Here is a 21,957-nt window from a genome sequence, read left to right as displayed (position 1 = left end):
AATATCCTAGTAAAGGTAACAGTATACCCTAACTTTTATAGATAAGGAAAGGAAGATTGGGCAAATAAAGTGATTTGTCCAAAGTCACCCAGATGGTGACTAGTAGAGAGGTAAATCCTCTATGTTCAAATCCCTTGGTTCTCTATCTATATTACTGCCTTTTCATGCTATCACTCTGTACTGATGTAATCTCATTGGAAATGAAATGTGAGCTGGGATTTGAAAGATGTTCAGATTTCACTGAGGAATGGAGTGAGGAGGGCATTTTAGGTAAGCAGACTCTGACTGCCATGAAAAATCCCCCCAAAAAGATGAGTTTATTAGGGTAAGAGGACACTTGTTTTGAAAAAGAGGATTATACAGAAATGAAGGAGGCTGACTCTCCCAAGACAAGCCTGGGCCAAATCATGGAAAAATTATACAACAAATCTTAAGAGTTTTACCTTATTCTCTTTATAGTGGGAAGCCACTATAGTTCTTTGAATGACATTATGGAAGTCACTTTTAAGAAATGTCATCTGGGATGGGGTAAGATAGATAGATTGGTGGAGAAAGAATAAAGCAGAGGAGTCAAACTGAGGTAGTCATTGTAATAGTGCAGATATAGAGTGGTAACCGAAGATAGAAGGGAAAGGAAGAGAAATATGAAAACAACTCCTAACACATGGTGGACCATACCCAGTAAATATTTATAGAAAGACAGAGCAGGAGGGAAAAAGCAATGCAAGGAGAAAGTTATGAGAACTTGTTAACTCACTGCTATGGAAAACAAGGGAAAAGGTGTATCAAATGTCACTCTAAGGTAAGGCTCAGACAACTCTGAGAATGGTAGTATAAGTAGTAGTAGTAGAAATTAGAAAGAAATTATAAAGTAAAAATAAGAAATTTCTTATTTCTAGTAGAAATTTAAGAGAAAGGAACCAAATTTAAGAAAGAAAAATGACAGGTTAAAATGCACCGAATCTGAGACTTCAATACACCACAGGAAAATGTCTACCCAGGAGAGAGATCAGGCTTCAGATTCAGATTTGACCATCATCTGCATAGAGGTGGAGCCAAAGCAAGAAACAAAATCACTAAGGAAAATTCCATAGTGACCAAAGCTAAGGACTAAGAGCTAGACTTACACACACACAATCAGAGGTGCAAAACAGTATCAAATGTTGCATGCAAATCAAGGAAACTATGGCTGGGAAAAGATAATTGGATTTGGCAATTGGAAGGTCATGATGATCTTCAACAGTTCTGGTTCAGGCAAGTAATCATAGAAAAGGGCAGACTTCAGAGAATTAATGAGAGTGTGGGTTGAAAGTGGAGACTGTGGGACAGACAACATTTGAAAAGATAGGTAGTGAAAGAAAAAACAAATAGTACTTTATATTATGTGCTAAGCTTAATGTACCGGAGAGAACTTTAACTTTCTCAGGCCATTATTTTAATTTTTATTTTTATAGTAAAATTCTATGCTAAAGCACCACTATGCTATAATCTGAATCAGGCCATACCATGGGTCAAATCCCGTCCCCTCTGTGCATAGTGTTATGTAGGATATCAGTCTCGATACACCAGAGAAAGCATATGAGTATTATCCTTATCCATTCTACTCCTATCTGTGTTATTACAAGGTTGAACTGTAATTTGAATTTATAACACTAATGTTGCTTCATTGGGACTTTAATACACTTATTATTTGAAATAAATCACCCCATTTCTCTAATCACCCTCTATTGACAACTTTACTAATTTGGTGAGATGATGATGTTGGACTGTGAAAACCATATTGAAATAAGATTTATGTTTAAATCCAGATGTTTAGACATATTAAACCACTATGGAGACTGATGATTTATTTTCTCTCACTATAGGTCAGAGCATATGGCTTAGAGAACACTTAAGAGAAGTGGGCTAATGCACTCATATTTCACTACTGGAACCTTTAGTTCTAATTTGAGTAAATTTACCAATGAAATAAGCTTGATCGCCTTGTCCAAAATTCTAGTCAACATTCTTCATTTCACATCAAGTTCTCCACCTATATGCTTCCATGGGGAAGACTGAGTGCTATCAAGAAGGAATTTATCAATACATAGCCATTTAAGCAACTTAGATCTTGGTTATATGAATTATTTTAGTCCAAGTTAGTAAAAGGAATAAAGACATGATAGATTGGATCTTTGCATTTTTCCCTCTCAATGAAAAACTACTAACAGAAAAGAACACTTTGCGGGATCCCTGGGTGGCGCAGCAGTTTGGCGCCTGCCTTTGGCCCAGGGCGCGATCCTGGAGACCCAGGATCGAATCCCACATCGGGCTCCCGGTGCATGGAGCCTGCTTCTCCCTCTGCCTGTGTCTCTGCCTCTCTCTTTCTCTCTCTGTGACTATCATAAATAAATAAAAATTTTTTTAAAAAAATTAAAGAACACTTTGCAACTCTGAAGTGCCTGGGTAAGGAAACATAACCTCCCAAACCTATGAGTATTTACCAAAGACTTGTTGATGGTACCACTGGTGATTTATTCTTCAGAACCAAAATCATGTTCTAGATTATGATCTAGGGTCTAGATCATGAAGAAAATGACATAAAGTTAAATCTGAAAATCCTGGAAATTACATTCCATAAAGTTACAGCTATAATTTATTACTAAAAAACATGCAGAATGGGCTAAACCAAGAGTCAGCAAATACTTTTCTGTAAAGAGTCAGTAAATATTTTAGGCTTTGCAGGCTATATGGTCTTTGTAGTGTAAAAGTAGCCATAAGGAACATGTAAAAGAATGAATGTGGCTATGTCTCAATAAAACTTTATCTAAAAAACAGGTAGCAAAAGGAACTGCTTGGCAACAACAACTCTAAGCAGATAAAATAACACTGGATTATACCAAAAAATAAAATAAACATTCATAAGTCCATACTGATATTAATAAATGATTGAGTAAATAAATAAATTGAAGAGAACAGGCAAATTTCGCACGCAGAAGAATATTCCATTCTTATAAATCCCTAACTCCTTAACTATGGGCTATGCATAAGGACTTTCTTCCACAAAGTACAGTATGGAAAGGGGAGAAAAGAGTAACTTTATGGTGGAGAAATCTGACAAACACTACCTCAGCCAGGTGATCAAGCTGACATCAATAGTGATTAGTCATGTTAATAATACATATTGTTGATATGATACAATGAGAATGGCACCTTATCTCTGTGGTTTTCCTTCCCAAAACCTGTAGCACCAGCCTAATCATGAGAAAACCACCAGGCAATGCCCAATAGGAAGACATTCTATAAAATACCTGACTCACTCTCCTCAAAACTCTCAAGGTTATAAAAAACAAAGGAAACTCTGAGAAACTGTCACAATCAAGATGAACCTAAAAAAATCACGACGACTAAATGTAATATGGCATCCCAGATGATATCTTGAACAGAAAAAGAACCTATTTAAAAACTAAAGAAATCTGAATAATTTTTTTAGTTAATTTAAAATAATAATAATAATAATAATAATAATAATAATAATAGTAATAATACCAGGTGGCTGGCCAGATTTGTCCTGGACCAGTCTGGGTTAATTGCTGCATTCACTATAGATCATAGTGAACATTGCTCTCTCATATGAGGCACAAAACAAAACACAGAAATAGATGACAGAATGACAATAGGGCCTTTAGATACTACCCAATCTGGCCCTTTATTTTACAAATGAAAAAACGGGATCAGAAAGGTGAAGTGGCTTACCCAAGGCTGACCAGCCTGTATGTGACAGAACTAAAGCTGAGATTTGACGGCCTAATTACCTGGCTAAGGCTCTTTATGTTACACTATACTGCTGCCCTCTCCCTTTTTCCTATATACACAACTCCAAGTCACTACAGAAACAAAGGAGCATTTCAGCAACTCGTCTGACTTATGCCCTCCAAAGAAAAAAATCCTACTATGCTTCCTGTTTTCTTCCCCGATAAGATTTTTTTCCTTAATTCCCGCAACTAAAGCTAGAGTCCATGAAGCACCAGGGCCCAGAAAGACTGACTCCTCACTGCTTTCCATCTCCTGATCTTGTTTACATGTGTTTGTCTGCAAAAGTTTTAATGGAATAAGAGAAAACGAGTGCTTTAATTTCCCAATAAAATCTGTGCCGCAGTATGAGTCATTGTTTTCTTTTTTTACACTAGCCAGGGTAAAGCCTTCTGGTTTTAATAACTAATACTGCTGAGTTCAATAAAAAGCACTTAATTTAATTTAATCCAAACCTTGATCAATGCCAGCTTCCCCTGGAATTTTATCTTTGTTTTAATTTGAGTCTCCATGTTCAGAAAAATGAGAGGCCAAGAGGAAAGGAACAGAAGTCAATTAGCTTGTAGCCTTGTTTCTAGGCAAAGGACATGAAAATACAAGATTGACAGGTAAACTCCAAGACTCTAATGTTTCTGCCCTGTTAGACCAACTTTTGGTCCAACTTTGCTGGCAGAATTAATGTTTTCTTTAGTCCTGAATAAAGAAACTTAACAATTCACAGCCCCATTTGGAAAATGTTTTTAAATAAAATATCCCAAAGCCAATTAGTATCAGATTGCTACGCTAGAAGTATATTGCCCTTAATGTGTTAATAATCGAGAGATATGCTACTGTAAAATTAGATACAGAAAGCCTCTTGAGTCAGTCTGCTTGAACACTAAAGCAGCAAGACTCGGTGCTTGGGGACTGGAATGAAAAGAGAATGAAGCAGTCCTGAGGACAGTTTAATAAGCTTTTCTTAAATGGTCCCTTTATTACTGCAATAGAATTTGGTCCTGTATCTGAAAACATGCATCATTTTAGAAGAATTGCTACTGACACCACTGCCTTAGCTTATACCTGGAAGTTCTATTGCTCTGTCACATGTGAACCAAAAACTTTTTGAGGACTGAGGGAATTGTGAAAATCTCCATTTTGGTCCAATGATGTTTTCCAGTGCAGATGCTTTTAGAGATAATCTAAAGGATCTTTAGAGTTCTGAGCACCAGGGCCAGCTTTCATCTTCCTCCCAGAGTACGGTTACTGGCAGCCACATATCCTTGCCATCACACTTGCCACCACTATACAGTGGACCACAGGGACAAAGCAGTCAGTCTCTTGTAGAATTCCAAACTTCAGTTCTGTAGCACCTGCATTCTCCATCAGGTTTTTGTTTTCAAGCCGATCCAACTACAATTTATAGGCTATAGAATGTTAACCCTGGGAGGAGATCTAGAGCGCAAGCATCTAAGCCAGTTATTCACATATGTATGGATTCCATGGACCAGTAACATTTCAAAAAAAATAATTACTGAGGGCACCAAAACAGGGTTGCTCATTATCTCACAGTCATTTGCTTTAGCAAATAAAGACATTTAAGATAGTAATTAGTGGAGCCTCTGGATGGCTCAGTGGGTTAAGCATCTGCCTTCGGAATAGGGAGGTGGATAGAATCCTGGAGAAATGATAAGTATTAACTCTAATTTAGAAAAGAATGCAACGTGCAGGGAGATGCAAATTGCTAGGACAGTTCAAAAAAATAGAAAAAGCCACTTATACTTGGGACTTCCTGATGTTTTCATAGAAATGGCCACATTTGGGGGCACCGGAGAGGCTCAGTCAGTTAGGCATCTTCTTGGTTTCAGCTCTGGTTGTGATCTCAGGGTGGTGATGTGGAGACCTGCACTGGGCTCTGCACTCAGTGCTGCAAAGTTGGCTTGTCCCTCTCCCTCCCCCTCTGCTTTCTCCCTCACTCCACACATGTACACACTCTCTCTCTACTGAATAAATAAATAAAATTGTTCAAAACAAGTAACAAAATGCCACACTTGAACTGGGCCTTAAGGGAGAAAAAGAAGGCAGTAAGGATATTTCATAGTCAAGTGCATGGTGTGAGCAAAAATTAGTAAGAAAGTAAGTTAAGGTTCCATGATGGAAAACTCATATTTGATTTGGACAAAGCTTAAGAGTAATAAAAAGGAAAGAAGAAGAAAGGTTGTTTGGGCATTTCAGTAGATGTTGAATGTAGGTCTATAAGAAGTTTATACCACTGCATCTCAAACATCAGTGTGTATAGGAATCCCCTGAAGAGTTATTAGAATAGAGTTTTGGGACCAGAGATTCTGATCATATAGACCTGGGTAGGGACTAGGAATTCATTTCCAACAACCTTTTTGGTAATATTGATGCTGCTCACCTGTGGATAGCACTGTAATATTTAGACATAAGTGAAAGACAGTCATGGTCAACTAAAACTTTTTGAGCAGTGGAGTGATACACTCTATTATTGTCTCTTTATTTACTTTTTTTGGACAGAAAAAAATTACCAAAGATCAATTATTAATGGCAGACCTTTAAAATCCTCTCTGGTAATTACTACTGTCCCATTAAGAAATAATCCAAAACTCAGTGAGATTTTGGGGGGAATGAGATTCTTTACTCAGCTTGAAAAGGACATCAAATGATACTTGTCAACACTGAAGGTAACAAACAAAAGCATAAAGAAACCATCATTTTGGAAAACCAAAAGACTAGGAAGGAAAGTAAATGTGTTTATTAACTATTACTTTGAAAATCTGTAAGCACCAAGTATTATAAAAAATAAATAAAACATACTCTTGAAGAAAAATAACTATGGAATCTGCCTGTTTTGGAATCTTCATCTTCCCTTAGAAGCAGGAATAATGTTAACAACATACCCACCAAACTTGGGAAAAAGCCAACTCATGAACTGAAATCATATAGAAAAGGAATCAGATTTAACTCCTCTGATTCCAGAAATCAGAACTACCACCATTGGACAGAAATTTTAAGAGATGCAAGATATTGCTAAAGATAAGAACTTTTCTTAAAAAGGCATAGCTTTCTAAGTCTGTTCAAAGACAATGGACCACCTCATGGTATGAGGAGTTGCCCTAACCTGTAAGTAGGTTAAGCAAAACCTGTTTAACAATTTTGCAAGTTCATTACAAAAGGAAAAGCAAACAAGTCTTAGATAGCAGATTGGCATAGATGACCTCTAAGAAGCTATCCAACTCTAAGAATCTAGGATTCTTTAATTATCCCAACCCCTACTAGCCAAGAATCAGCAAAAAATTAATCAAATACTTCAAAACAAACACAAAATATTCATGAGGATGAATGCTGGCTGCACAATTTCATAATACTGACAATTCAATAATCATCAGTCATGCTTGGATGAGCCTATTAGGGTTGGAAATCTGGACTCCTAATGTAAAATAGAATATTCAATAGAATGTTATGTTAAAGCCATTTTAAAATATGCTTTCAATACACATTCTTAAGTACCAACTTCATGCCAGGCACTGTGCTTAGGTGCTGTCCTAAAATAAACATACCCAGATACTACATGGAATGAAACTTCTGTAATTTTAAGGGGTCTTCCTCCCTGGCAGAGGATGCGTTAATACTAGTGTTGAGAAAAAGTAGGTGGAATAGGCACCTACATAATCATTTCCCTCCTTTGGACTTGAGTTTCCCTACCTGTGAAATAATTGGTTTTAATCAGATGATGTCTGTGGTCTCCTCCAGCTATGAAGATTTAGGACTTATGGGGCCAAACAAGCCAGGGAATGAAAGGAGTTCATGGCTGGGTTTTCAAGGCCGCCTAGAAATGGAGGCTGCAACCACAAGCAGCCCAAAGTACTTACAGTGGTCCTAACCCTGAAGTTATAGGGGAAAATTTAACATGCCTCCAAGCCTCATGGGCAATTCACTCCCTTGGAGCTGTTGGACAACCTTTGGCTAATAAAGATTAAACAAATAAATATAAAAAATGGTTCTATCCAGCATCCTGAGAGGCCAATTTGCTGTTAATGGTGGTGTTTAGGCCCTAAAAGGGTATTAACTTACAGAGTAGTTAAGTCTCCAAACACAAACCAGAGCTTTAAAAGATGTACAGGTGCCAAAATTAAGGGCCAAATTACCAATCTGTTTTAAACGATAGTCTGGGAATGCTCAGTATGACAAGGAAAATGTATGACAAATAATATCTTCAATACAAAGAAAAAGTTGCTTGAATTTATTAGAGGAAATGTGCTGCCTCTTGGGACTTCTTTTTTGCCCACTCCCAAAGAGCTGATTTTTCAAAATCAACTTGAAGACACAGCTAATGCAAAATGACCCTTTAAGCACAAAATAAGCTCATTTTTAACTAAAACAGTTTCCATGTCAGCATTTGCCAAAACCTTTGAGAACTTAGAAACCTCAAGGAAATGCACATTCCATAAGTATCAAAACTAGGTACTTCCATGACATGCTAAATGCTTGCATTACTCAACATGTGCAAAAGCTTTAGACCAGAGTAAAGCTGGCTGCCTCAACTCACTGGTAAGTTTAAAGAGTTACATTGGCAGCCCTGCTGGATGACAGCAGAATGACTTCCTGTCAAGTAACCTCCATCCTCCAAGGTGACAGGAAATGGGTTTAAACACTGGTAATATCACTAATCAATTGAGAGAGCACATGTTCCCAGCTGGCAATTGTGAAGTTTGGTTGCAATGTGTTAGCTGCTTGCTGGTCCATGTGATTCAGCATAATGACAGATGAAAGGAAAGGTCAGATTTACTAAGTGTTGAAGAGGTGTCATCAAGAGTCGCATATTACTTCAAGATGTCCCTGCATCCGAGGCATCTCACATATAGGTAGGAGTGAATTTCTCCTACAGAATTCTTCAGTTTCCAAATCACTTTTATGGAAGCTCCCAAATTTATTTCAACACATGAAGAATTGGACTTTCTCTTATTCCTGATTGAGACCAAATAGTCCAAAGCAATGATCTTATCTTTAACCTACTTTGGTCTTTAAGTGCATATATGCACATACTTTCAAGTTTTGCCAAATCCACTCATCTCAAGTTAAAATAGCCACATTTTCTTCAAAAGTTCTTTCCTAGGCCTCCAGTATCTTAATGCTTCAAGGACTGAAATATAATGGTATTTGTATTCCTCAAGAAACCACTCTTCAGTTTTACACTAAAGAGAGCATGAGGAAATAGAATTTTCCCTTTATTTATAGGACAGGACGGGACCTTAGGGACCCTCTTTTATAGCCTACTCATATTATAGATTCATTTCTTTAGTCACAATTATTTTTTGAGCACTTGCTGTAATTTAGGAATTTTGCTAATGTTACAATATCTAGTAGAACGAGACATAGTCATCTCTTGGAAGCAATTATATAGTAAAACGCTAAACAATTGTCCAAATAAATGTATAATTCATAAATTATGTATGATTATTAAATAAATTATTATTCAGTCAATATATAGTTATCGACTGAGAAAGAATAAATAGACATGGAAAGGTAAAGTGATTTCCTAAGGTCCTGAAGTGAGTCTTTCATAAAATATCAGTTTCTGGTTCCCAGTCCAGTTCTCTTTCATTCTGTACCCTAATGTATTTCAGGGTGCTTCTTTATGATTGAATGATGATCTGACATTCTATATCCAAGGCAATCTCACAGCAGCTGCTCTAGAGCAGGATTTTCCAAGTTTTTTACCTCTTACCACAACTACAGAATGTTCTGGGCTTTTTACTGAGACATACTGGGAGGGAAGGGCAGGAAGGGTAAGTGTATTGTTTGTGCTTTAGGGGGCATGGCTGAGGAACATCTCCATCATGAAGGTGTCCTAAGCTTTTGTAAAGAACACATGAATACTCTAGTAAAAGTAGAAGATGGCAGTGGCCCCTTGGCTTTATCTTAGGGATAACCTGCCCCTCCAAAGAAAAAGAGGTAGGTGAAGGGTGACATTCTAAATTGATTTTCTAAAATAACAACCAACTTCTATCTTAAATATTGGCTGATGGGGCACCTGGATGGCTCAGTGGTTGAGTGTCTGCCTTTGCTCAAGGCATGATCCCAGAGTCACGGGATCGAGTCCCATACCGGGCTTCCTGCATGAAGCCTATTCCTCTCTCTACCTGTGTCTCTGCCTCTCTCTGTGTGTCTCTCATGAATAAATAAATAAAATCTTTAAATATTAGCTGAAAATGGTGACTCAGTTCAGCTTAAAGGGCTAGGGAACACAGCATAGACATGACTTGGTAAACAAGAATAACCGACTATGGCATGAAAGTGTGCTACTTGGCTAGAAGAGTGCAGTCAGGGCCCTCTGAAGCATTATCTCAAAAGTCAGGGCAGCCAGATTGGGTAGTCCAGCTCCTCCTCCCCTAGAGAAGGAAAAAAGGACACAGAATAAAGAACTCTCAGCTATCTGATCCCTCCATTAAGAGCTTTACAATTTCTTGTAAACTGTAAAACTTTCTCCCATAAATATAACTCCTCTCACAGCTTAGATTTCTGTCTCCACAAGAGAAAAGCAAGCTGTCCCCAACACTCAATTTACAAACTATGTGTCTAATCAACATTTGCTGAATGCACAAACGGTGTAGACAGTGGATTTTCTAACATTAATAAATAAATAATAAGAATTTAGTGCATACTTTGTGATAGATACTGTGTTAATGCTAGGAATGTATTTACCTTACTTAATCCTATAACCCTAAAGATAGCTAATAATATTATTCCCATTTCATAGATGAAGGGAAAAAAGGAAGCTTAAAGAGGTTAAATAACTTATCCAACGTTACTCAGCTAATAAAAGGCAAGAGCCAGCGTTTAAACATAGGTCTGGCACACTTCAAAGCCATGCTCCTGATCACCATATTTATAGCCTCCTTGAGGGTCAAGGCAGGGCAAGATGTAGGGCATCTCACTACAGGGTCCTACTTTCAATTAATTAGGGCACTTTCAGCAGCAAACAAAAGGAAAAAAGTAGTGTAACACTACACAAATGTAATATCTCACACAAGTAAAGAAGTCTTGAAATAAGGTGGTTTTAGGGTTGATTAATTCAGTGGCTCAGTGATATCTTTAATAATGCAAACCCTTTCCAATTTCTGCTCTGCTGACCTGAGAGTATTGGCTTTTGTGCTTGTGTCTGCCCTTCAAAGGTAGCAAAATGGCTGCACTAGCTGCCAGCATCGCCTCTTCACAGTTGTGTCTAAAGGCAGAAAACCATTTTTCTCAGCGCACTTCTTTTAAAAGTGAAGAAATCTTTCTGAGTGTCCCCAGTAGACTTCTGTTTTTACTTCATTGGTCATTCTCAAGCCAATCACTGATAAAGAGTTGAGAATTCCCATGATTTACTTAAAGTAATTAAAATCCACCTACAAGTAAAGTTGGGAGGAATCAGCTTCCTCTGAGGCTTTATAGCGGCCTGTCCCTGAGCAAAAGTGAGGCCTTTTAAGAAAGGAAGAAGAGCAGGAATGGCTGTTAGGTGGAAAACTAATAATAACTGCCATATACCCAAACCAATTCATAAGTGAAACTAGTAGCTATGTCAACTGAAGCATCTTCTAACCACTGCTAAATACTAGTTGTCAAATGTTTTCAAATCTAGTTATGTTTGAAGGCAAAGTTGCAATCAATTCCAATCTTCTAGGCTTTTGGAATGACAGAAAATTATAGAAGCAACCAAAATAATCCGTTTTCCATCCATCTGATGTCAAAGAAAGAAAACTATGGCTTCTTTCCTAGTGTAGAGTCAGACTTTAGAAAAAGAGAAGCCATTCTTCCAATCTCCTTGTCCTTGATCTAAAGACAAAGAAATACTTGATGATTTGAGAGCCCAAAATGCCATCTGAGTATTAACATTGTTTCAGAATTTCTTCTGTATTAAATCAGATGGAAACTATTCCTGTTTATTCATTCCTAGAGAATGTTAACCTGGGATTGCCATATCATGTCTCTGATCTTTAATTTAGGAATGATAATCTCTTCTTATATTAATAAACAGTTCTGAAATAATATATATGAAAGTTTTCTTTGAATTTGCTATGTAAATAGAAAGGCCTGCTCAAAGTTCCAATTCACATGGTGGAAATCAATGTCATGGACCCCAAGCTCTTTGGCTTCTTGACAAACCTTTTTCAGTGTTCTCAGAGCCTATGGTTAATAGATTAGATAAGTAGTCAGAAATTTTCACTCACTCTCCTTCACCACCATGACAAGTGTACCTCTTGGCCCTAGGCTTGGTTGGCCATGTGAGTTTCTGTGGCCAACTGAATGAGGCTGAAATGACGGTGACCTGTATCTGGACATAGGCTTTAAGAGGCCTTTCATGTTTCCACCTACTCTCTTGTATTTTACCATCACATTAAGAACATGCTCAGCTTAGGTCACTATACCAAAGAGCAGAGATGTTCTAGGCCAACTACAGTCTAGATCAGCTAACCTCCAGGAAGCTAACCCTCAGACTTATAAATAATAATAATAAATATGCTCTGTTTAAAGCCACTGAACTTTGGAGTCATCTGTTACATAACAATGGCAAACCAATACAGTGCCCAAAGTGTAACCATCTCCAGCAGAGAAAGCATGTGAATAAGCAAACAAAATAAGGTCCCCTGGGATCCCTGGGTGGCGCAGCGGTTTGGCGCCTGCCTTTGGCCCAGGGCGCGATCCTGGAGACCCGGGATCGAATCCCGCGTCGGGCTCCCAGTGCATGGAGCCTGCTTCTCCCTCTGCCTATGTCTCTGCCTCTCTCTCTCTCTGTGACTATCATAAATAATAAATAAAAATTTATAAAAAAAAAAAAAATTAAGGTCCCCTAACATTTGTATCCTAATAGCTTTCTATTACCAACAATACTCAAGAATGATTTCTGGTATTTTTCCTTTTTAGACCATGACTCTGGGACAATGTATTCTTTCCTTATCAATTCCTTTTTACTCTCTCTTACCCAAAACTGGCCATCTGCATTGCATATACATTTGCTCATTCGAGTAAGCTCCTGAAGAATATGGACTTTGTCTTATGTGAACATAATCAAATTTAACAAAGTTACATTAGACATTGCTTTAGTGTAAGAGATGCTTTAGTGTAAGCATCTCTTACACTAATTAATTCTGATTCTATTTAATTACAATGTCTGGTGTTCTAGAATAAAAGATTTGCAAATACAAAATCTCCCTATCTAAAGCAGCCTGATAAAGATGAGTGCACTGATAAGACTTATAGGCTGTCACTTACTTTCCTAACACCAACCTTGTTTTCCTTCCACCCTCAACCCTAAGTCCAGAGAATACTTCAGAGCTTTTATGATTACTTAGAAGTAGAGATCTTTCCTCTATTATTCTTCCAAAACCTATCCTTTAGTTCAGATAAGACTGCACACTGGTGGTCCTAATATCCATTCATGGAAATTTTCCTGTGTAAGTCTTTTCTCTCTCCAAGTCTTTTCTGTCTACCTAAAAGTGTTCTCTGTGACTATCTTCCCCCCACTTCCAAGTGTTCTCTAACAGATTTGCTACTACTAGAGTATGTAATCTTTGTCTTCATCATAATGATTTATTAATATTAATAGATAATATGCATCAATTGTTTGCTCCACATCAGGTCTGATATTAAGTGATTCATAATGCATAAATTTTTTTATCCTCAAGAGAATCTTTTGAGAAAGACGCTATTTTCTCTATTTTATAGATGAGAAAACATCAGTTTAGAATAACATATCCAAGGCTTACACAGAGTGAAGATCACTAACAAATCATCCATATCTGCAAGTTCACATTTCCTAGCAGCCTTTTTCTCACTATACCTTACATAGTACACATCATAATGGACACACATTGGACTATTACCTCTACACATGCTATCCTAAAAGGACAACTCCCTGAGCCCCAAGGTATTTGCTTCAGCATTGTTTTCTCCCTGAAATAGTAGTAGTCTTCAAACTAACACTTTCCAATTGCTTTGCAATCCCAGAAGCAAGACTTAGAAGGAACCTTATCTTTCAAGGAAGAATGGAGAAGACACAGTTGGAAAGGGATCATCTCTTGTTGATGTGATCTCTAACCAAGCAAAAGATTCAGAAGGTTAGCATTAAGTGCACTGAAATGTAAGTAGTCCTCTCCCTCATGAAAAAAAGATAATGCCACTTATATCACTGAGATAGTAAAGAATCAATGAAACTGCATTTGGTATAAAATCTTTTTCAAAATTCAGAACATTAATACAAATGTTAGTTATTAATAATACAAGTCATTCTTCCAATTAATTACAGTTGACCTGTGAACCACCTGGGAGATTAAGAGCACCTACCATCCTTCTAGCCTTACACAGTCAAAAATATGTTAAGTTCCCACAAAACTTAACTACTAATTAATCACTTGCTCTTGACCCAGAAGCCTTACCAATAATATAAACAATTAACATATATTTTGTATTTTATTTGTTATATACTATAGTCGTACATTAAAGTAAGCCAGAAAAAAGAAAATGCTATTAAAATCATAAGGAAGAGAAAATACATTTACAGTACTGTACTGTATTTATCAGAAAAATCCATGTATATAAGTGGGCTCGCATAATTCAAACCCAGGTTGTACAAGGGTCCATTGTGTAATCTTCTAAGGACTTTTTCCTTCCTAGGATTCTTCTAGAGTCCTAACACTTGTCTGGACTCTCTGTTTTACATTACTCACAAATTTACAATGTCCTAGTGGCAGCACTTACTTACTTACTTACACTTACTTACACATATGACATCAAACGAAACCAACCACAAATCACATCTCAAAGATATCACATTCAGACCATAAGTATACAATTTTCTAGCATTGTATAAGGATTCCAGTATCTCCACATCTTTGCCAAAACTTGTTATTTTCCATTTTGAACAGTATTATTATGCCCATCCTAGTGAGTATAAAGTAGCATTTCTTTCATGATTTTATTTGCATTTCCTAATGATTAATGATATTGAGCATCTTTTCATGTTTGTTTGTAGGTGGGGAGGCAGCAGTGTTGGTTTAACTTCCAGTAGACCAAGCTTATAAATTACTGGTAGCTTTGTAATTTCAAGATTCAAGATCTTAAACAAATTTTTAAAATATTTGTCCTTTTCATACTCTCCGCCTTTAGATTAGATTATAATTCCCAGCTGGAATGGTAAAGTCAGACATTTGAGAACTTGCCTCAATACTTTGACTTTCCTTCATGTGTGGCCAGAAAGGGGTTATCCAGAAGCAAAGAAGTCGCCAAGAGGCCAGAGATCCAAAAAAGGTAAACAGCAGATTTGGTAGGGAAGAAGAGTAGGAATAGGGAGAAATTTGGAGTCTATAATCCAAGATGAATGTGAAATATTAAATCTGTTACAGTCTTTCCTTTTAAATTTTTATACAGATTTATGAAAGCCGAATATACAATAAACAATATATATTTAAAGTACATAATTTGATAAATTTTAAAATATGTATATACATAGGAAACTATCATAACAATCAACATAATGAGCATATCCATCATTCTTGAAAGTTTCCTTGTGCCCCTTGGTAATCCTACCTTATTTTACCCAGGCAACCAGTATTTTGATTTCTGTTGCTTATAAATTATTCTATATTTTGTATAATTTTACATAAGTACAATAATTTTAAATGTAACTTACCTAAATAATTTATCTAGTGACTTTTTGTTCCATGTATTTTGAAGCTCTGTTGTTAGGTGTATACAAATCTAGGATTATCATGATTTCTTCATAAATTGCTCATTTTATCATTATGTAGTATCTTTCTTTATCCTTAGTAATTTTCTCTGAAGTCTATTTTGTGTAATACTAATGTAACTTCTCCAATTTTCTTTTTATTAGTGTTTTCACAATATAACTACTTCTACCCTTTTACTTTTTTATTGTGGTAAAATACACATAATATAAAATTTACCATTACTATTGCTCTTCCTTCATTTCTGATCTTTCAAATTTCCTTTTGCCTGAAGAAAATATTTTAGAAATTCCTTTAGAAGAAATTATTTTAGTTCGTCTGAGAACGTCTTTATTTCACCTTAGTTCTGAAGGATATTCTCACTTGACACAAAATTTGTAGTTGGCAGTTCTTTTCTTTTAGCACTTTAAAAATGCCTGGCTGGCTCAGTGGAAAGACCATGTGACTCTTGATCTCAGGGTCATGAGTTTGAGCCCCACTTTGACTATAGAGACTACTTAAAAATAAAATCTTTTTTTAAAAATGCTGTTCCACTTCTTTCTGGTCACCATGGTTTCTGTAAGAAACCTGTAATTATTTAAATTGTAGACTTCCCATAAAAAATACATTTTTCTCTGACTGTTTTGAAGATTTTTTTCTTTGCTTTTAGGTTTCAGCAGATTATGTGTCCAGTGCAGGTTCCTTGAATTTATACTATTTAGAATTCTCTAAGCTTCTTGAATTGGCAGGATTATGTCTTTCAAAAAAATTGATACATTTCAGACATTATTTCTTTAGATATTTTTCTGTACTGCACTTCTCTTCCTTTCCCTCTGAGACTCATAAGAAACAAATGTTAGACATTTTGGTATTGATCCTCAGATCCCTGAGGATCTGTTTATTTTTTCAATTTTTTGTCTCTCTTGTTCAGATTAGTTTCTCTTGATCTATCTTCATTTCTTGAGCTATCATTCACTGACACATTCATCTGTCATCTTCTCCTTGCTATTAAGCCACTGCAATGCATTTTTTATTTCATTGATTATATTTTCAGTTCTAAAATTTCCATTTCCTTCTGCTTTGTAGCTTCTATTTCTTTACCGTAACAATCTACATTTCCATTTGTTTCCAATTGTTGTGTGTCCAACTTTACTTGTAATATTATTATACTACTACCTAAGAGTCTTTGTTAGGTAATTTCAATGTCCGTGTCATCTTGTCATCTGCATCTATTATTTTTTCCAATGCAAGTTGAAATTTTCCTGGTTATTTGAATGCCATGTAATTTTTGATATATCCTGGGCATTTTGAATTGTATGATATAAGACTTTGGGTCTTGTTCAGTCCCATGAAGAACATTGGTATTTTTGTTTTAGTAGACAATCAAACCAATGAGTTCAAGGCCACAAGTTCAAACCAGTCCTCATTGGGTCTTTTCTTTCTTTCTTTCTTTCTTTCTTTCTTTCTTTCTTTCTTTCTTCCTTTCTTACAGATTTTATTTATTTATTTGATGGAGAGAGAGTGAGAGCACAAGCAGGGGGAATGGTAGGCAGAGGGAGAAGGAGAAGCAGACTCCCTGCAGAGCAGGGAGTCCAATTTGGGGCTCAATCCCAGGACACCAGTATCCGGACCTATGCCAAAGATAGACACCTTAGGACTGAGCTACTCAGCTGCCCCCTTGGGTTAGGATTTCAATGAGAATTCTATTCTCAAAGCCTTTACGGTGCAATTTCAATATATTCTTCATTTGTGTTCCACAGTGACCAATATCATACTGGATCAGTGGTCTAGCTCTTAATTCAGTTCTCAAGGTTTTTAATATTGTGTGTAAGATCAGATTCATGCATGCCCAGCTTAGGGACAAGAGTTGATATAATAATTATAAATAATTCAGTCACTCCCCTGAGTTCCTCCCTCTTGGAACCATTTTGATTCTTTTGATGCCTGCTTTTCAATTTTGCTAAGCAGAACCAGAGCAATCTTTGACCTAACACTGATTTTACCCCATCAATGAGATAATACCCTCTGAGTAACTTATCCAATGCCCATTATTTATGAAGTTTTTCTCTATGGCTGGTGAGAATATCAACTATTACCAGACATAAGTAACCCCATAGATTACTCCTTCTGCTTCTTTTTGGGTAGACATTCTCTGGCCTTTGACAGTTTCAATTCATACATATGCTGGTCAGTAGTCAGCTGAAAACTCACTGGTGACTCTGAATATCTCTGAGGCTGTCTCTGTGCAAAGATGTGAACTCTAACTACCTTGGCCTTTCTGGACTCCCAGTTCAATCTCATCTCAGGAAAACCAGTGGACTTAGCTTTGGTTTCCTGCTGCTTCCTCTGAAGTTTGAAAAAAACTTTCTGCAAATAGTAAAATGGCATAACTAGAATTTATCTCATTTGTTTCCCTTTCTCAGAGATCACAGTCCTGAGTTGCCTGGTATGCTTTTTAAAACTTTTATTTTGCCCAGTATTGGAGATGTTTCAGGTGGGAAGTTAAATCTAGTCCCCATTACTCCTTCTTGCTCAGAAGCAGAGGTTTCCAGTCTCTTTTGACAGCAAGCCTAGGCTCTGACCATGAAGAACAGTGATTTGTAGATGAAGATCAAGAATGACAGTGAATTAAAGTTAGAGTGTTGGCATCCAGATAACATGTATTCCCAAGTACTATATAAGAGCAAAAATAAGATGAAGTCACAAAGGGAGGTAGAGGTAAGTACATTATGGTAGCTGAGATCAGCAAAGATTTGGAAAAATAGGAAGATAAGAAAGCATGGGCTTTCAATGAGAAAATGTGGATTAATGACCTGGAAAATGTCCCCACTACAATGATTGCTCTATGAGGGCAGGGAATTTGTTTAGTCACTGATTTGTGAGGTAGACACCCTTCTAGGTCTATAAAGACACACACCTATGTTGAATAAGCATTTTCTTAATTAATACAGTTGAATCTGACCTTTCATTCTCTCTTCTTGAATAAATGAAAATGAGGGAATCAGAGTTATGTGCAGAAGATCTATCTGGTTTCCCTTGAAAGCTAGTTTGTGCTCAATGTGAGCAGCTGAGGAAGAAATAAGAATGCTTAACAAGAAGGAATTTGCCTGTAATAGAACAAGACACCCTGGAAGAATCTTCATTCCTTACCCATCTTAGCCTCCCAAGGTTTAAGAAAGAATAATAATTTCTTGGGTGTTCTTCAATTATGAGATGAGCTCAGAAATATATAGTCAAAATTTCCCCCTTTTTGTTCTAAAGTCACATTCCCATGGAGACTAATATATTATTTACTCTTAAGTAGTCTACTTCTTTGAAATTTCCATATCAAATACTTGAAACCAATGTGTTAGGAATAAATATATTAATACAAAATAAAAGGCACACATATGAACACTAATACCATGTCACCAAAAGCTGGTTTTAAAGTGTGAAGAATCTTCTCTGTGTGTGGACTCGTGTCAGTTGTCCTAGTTTTTCTACTCTAACAGTTATTTCATATAACTTTATGCAGTATCTCTTGAGAATCTAAATTTCTACACTAGGCCCTAAAGAAATGAAAAAATAATTCAGAAAGTCCCTATCTTGAAGAGTTTATAAATACTCAAATTTCCATACTACACAGCAAAGTTAATTAAGCTCTCTCTAACAGACAAATTCCTTCCTTCACATTCACAAGACATAAGAGGAGACTTCATGGAAGGAGATACATTTGAACTGGGATTTTAAAAATGCCTAAAACTTCTGTAGGCTAGGATGGAGGAAGGAGAGGAGAGAATTCTGAGTGAGGCACAGAAAGGAAAAGATACAACTAGTTGTAGGAATCAGAAGACAATAATTTTTATAATACTTTGATTTTTTTATAGAGTGCTCCTGGGAGATGCAAAACAGGGAAGGTTGTGAAAGTTCTCAAATAGAAGGATGAACAGTTTATAGTTAAATTAATAGATCCAACTCTAAGTTAAATGTGACATATCAGCAATGAAAAGGGAATAGGCTGAGCACTTTTTAGGCTTATGGAGAATGCCAGAAGTTCAAATATGGCAAGCTATTAGTCTGTGATTTTTGTTCCCGGGATTTCCACTACCTTATTAAGTATGAGAGCAATCACAACATTCACAGAATTTGCACGAATCAACCTAGGCTTTTAGCCTTAGTTTGAATGTCTGCATCAATCACACCACATATATCTGGCTCAAGTATAAGCACAATAATCTTAATCTCCACTTGCCACTTCATAAATAAGACATTTTAAAGGTGTTTTTTATAGATACTGCTGAATGTTTGGAGCACATCATAAGAAAGTGAGAAACAGCTGTTGTATCTAGATTCAACAGACACATATTTGCACATAGAGCAATATTTAGAAAATGTCTTCAACCTATTCTCTTTTGAGATCATGAGGTCTCCCTTCTGTTTACCCACTGCTTGAGAAAAGAAGTAGAGAGAAAAAAACATTGGCACATAAGAAACTGGGTTTACAAAAGCAGGAATATACACCACTATTCAGTAATTAATAATTAATAATCTTCTAGTTGAAATGGATTAAAAGGTACAAATTTGCCAGTTATAAAATAAATAAAACATGGGGACACAATATGCAGCACCTAGAATATAGTTAATAATATGCAACAACTTTGTGTGATGACAGGTGGTAGCTAGATTTATCATGATCATTTCATATATATAAATGTTGAATCATTATGTTGAACACTTGAAATTAACATAATATTGTTTGTAAACTACACTTGAATAAGAAAATAAATAATATTCAAGGTAAATATCATGGAACCCTAAGGACTTGATTTAAGTACCTCAGGATATACACACTCCCACCCCCGTCTCTTTCAAATTAATATTTATCTATTTTAACATTTATTTATTCCTCTACCTTTTAAAAGTTTTTAGGAGTCCTATAGTGGATAAACACTTTTTGATGTAGCATAATCATATTATGTAATTTAATTTTTCTAGTGCTACTGTAACAAATTACCACAAATTAAGTAGCTTAAACAATACAAATATATTACTTATATATATTACATATCATTGGGTATCACTGGGTCTCACTGAGCTAAAATTAAGGTGTTGAGGGCAGCCCCACTGGCTCAGCGGTTTAGTGCCACCTTCGGCCCAGGGTGGGATCTTGGAGACCTGGGATCCAGTTCCGTGTTGGGGTCCCTGCATGGAGCCTGCTTCTCCCTCTGCCTGTGTCTTTCCCTCTCTCTCCGCCGCCCCCGTCTCTCTCTCTCTGTCTCTCTGTCTCTCTCTCTCTCTCTCTCTCTCTATATATATATATATATTCATATATCATGAATAAATAAATAAAATATTTTTAAAAATAAAATAAATAAAATAAAATAAAATAAAATAAAGGTGTTGGGAGGGCTGCAATTCTTTCTGAAGATTCTAGAAGAGAATAATTTCCTTGCCTTTTCCAGTTTCTGGAGACTACTCACATTCCTTGGCTCATGATTCCCTTCCTCCACCTTTAAAGCAAACAGGTCGAGTCCTTCTCATACCACAATTTACTGTTCTGCTTTGGTCTTCCATTTTTAAGGATCCGTGTAATTACATTGAGTCCACCCAGGTAATTCAGACTAATTACCTGACTAGCAACCTTAACTCCATCTAAAACCTAAATTCCCCTTTGCCATATAAGGTGACATTCCAAGGGAATTCATCAGTAAAATAAACAAGCAATCCAAATTGAAAATGAACAAAAGGCAAAAAGATATATGGATGGCAAATAAGCACATGAAAAGATGTCCAACATCACTTGCTATTGGAAATGGAAATTAGGACCATGATGATATTACTACATACATATTAGAACAACTAAAATGAAAATAGTGACAATCCTATATGCTGGCAAGAATGCAAAGAAACATCACAAGTAAGAATGTAAAATGGAATCATCACTCTGAAAAGTTGTTTGGCAGTTTCTTTTAAAATTAAATATACACTCACCATACGACACAGCAATTACGCTCGTGAGCATTTAACCCAGAATGAAAACTATCCACATAAAAATCTGCACACAATTGTTCATATGTTAGTTACAAATAGCTCCAAACTGGAAATGACCAAAATATGCTGTAAGAGATAAATAATTAACCAAACTGTGGTACATACATGTTGAGGGTGTGACTATAAAGGGCTGACACAAGAAGATCTTTGTGGTAAATAAATAGTTATGTAACTTGATTATGGTGAGTTACACAAATCTACTAATGTGATAAAATGACACTGAGCTTTATACATACTTCACACCAATGTTGATTTCCTGATTTTGATGTTGTACTGTGGTTATACAAATTAGGTAGCTAATGTGGGAAACTAGATGAAGGATATCCAGGACCTCTCCATACTATCTTTTTAACAATCTGTATACCATTAATCACTAAAATGATCTCAATAAAAGTTTTAAAAAAATCATATTATAAATTCAATACCTTCTACC

General features: G+C 36.3%; 1 protein-coding gene and 1 long non-coding RNA gene across 6 annotated transcripts in view; one reads left to right on the top strand and one right to left on the bottom strand.

Moving 5' to 3' along the window:
• The window catches only part of HPSE2 (heparanase 2 (inactive)), a 627,272-nt gene that overhangs the window by 470,542 nt on the left and 134,773 nt on the right, over nucleotides 1-21,957 (bottom strand). The window lies entirely within an intron of this gene.
• Nucleotides 13,610-21,957, top strand: part of LOC144301286 (uncharacterized) — a 41,091-nt gene continuing 32,743 nt past the window's right edge. Inside the window, exons 1-3 of one of the 2 annotated variants that reach the window (XR_013368099.1) lie at nucleotides 13,610-13,699; nucleotides 13,780-13,912; nucleotides 14,938-15,078. This is a non-coding gene — a long non-coding RNA (uncharacterized LOC144301286). The other variant, XR_013368098.1, reaches the window with a different exon arrangement.

This window comes from Canis aureus, chromosome 29 (genome assembly GCF_053574225.1).
Source record: "Canis aureus isolate CA01 chromosome 29, VMU_Caureus_v.1.0, whole genome shotgun sequence".
NCBI classification, from domain to species: domain Eukaryota; kingdom Metazoa; phylum Chordata; class Mammalia; order Carnivora; family Canidae; genus Canis; species Canis aureus.
The sequence above is the reverse complement of the archived record's forward strand: the minus strand, read 5'-3'. Positions and strand labels throughout refer to the sequence as shown.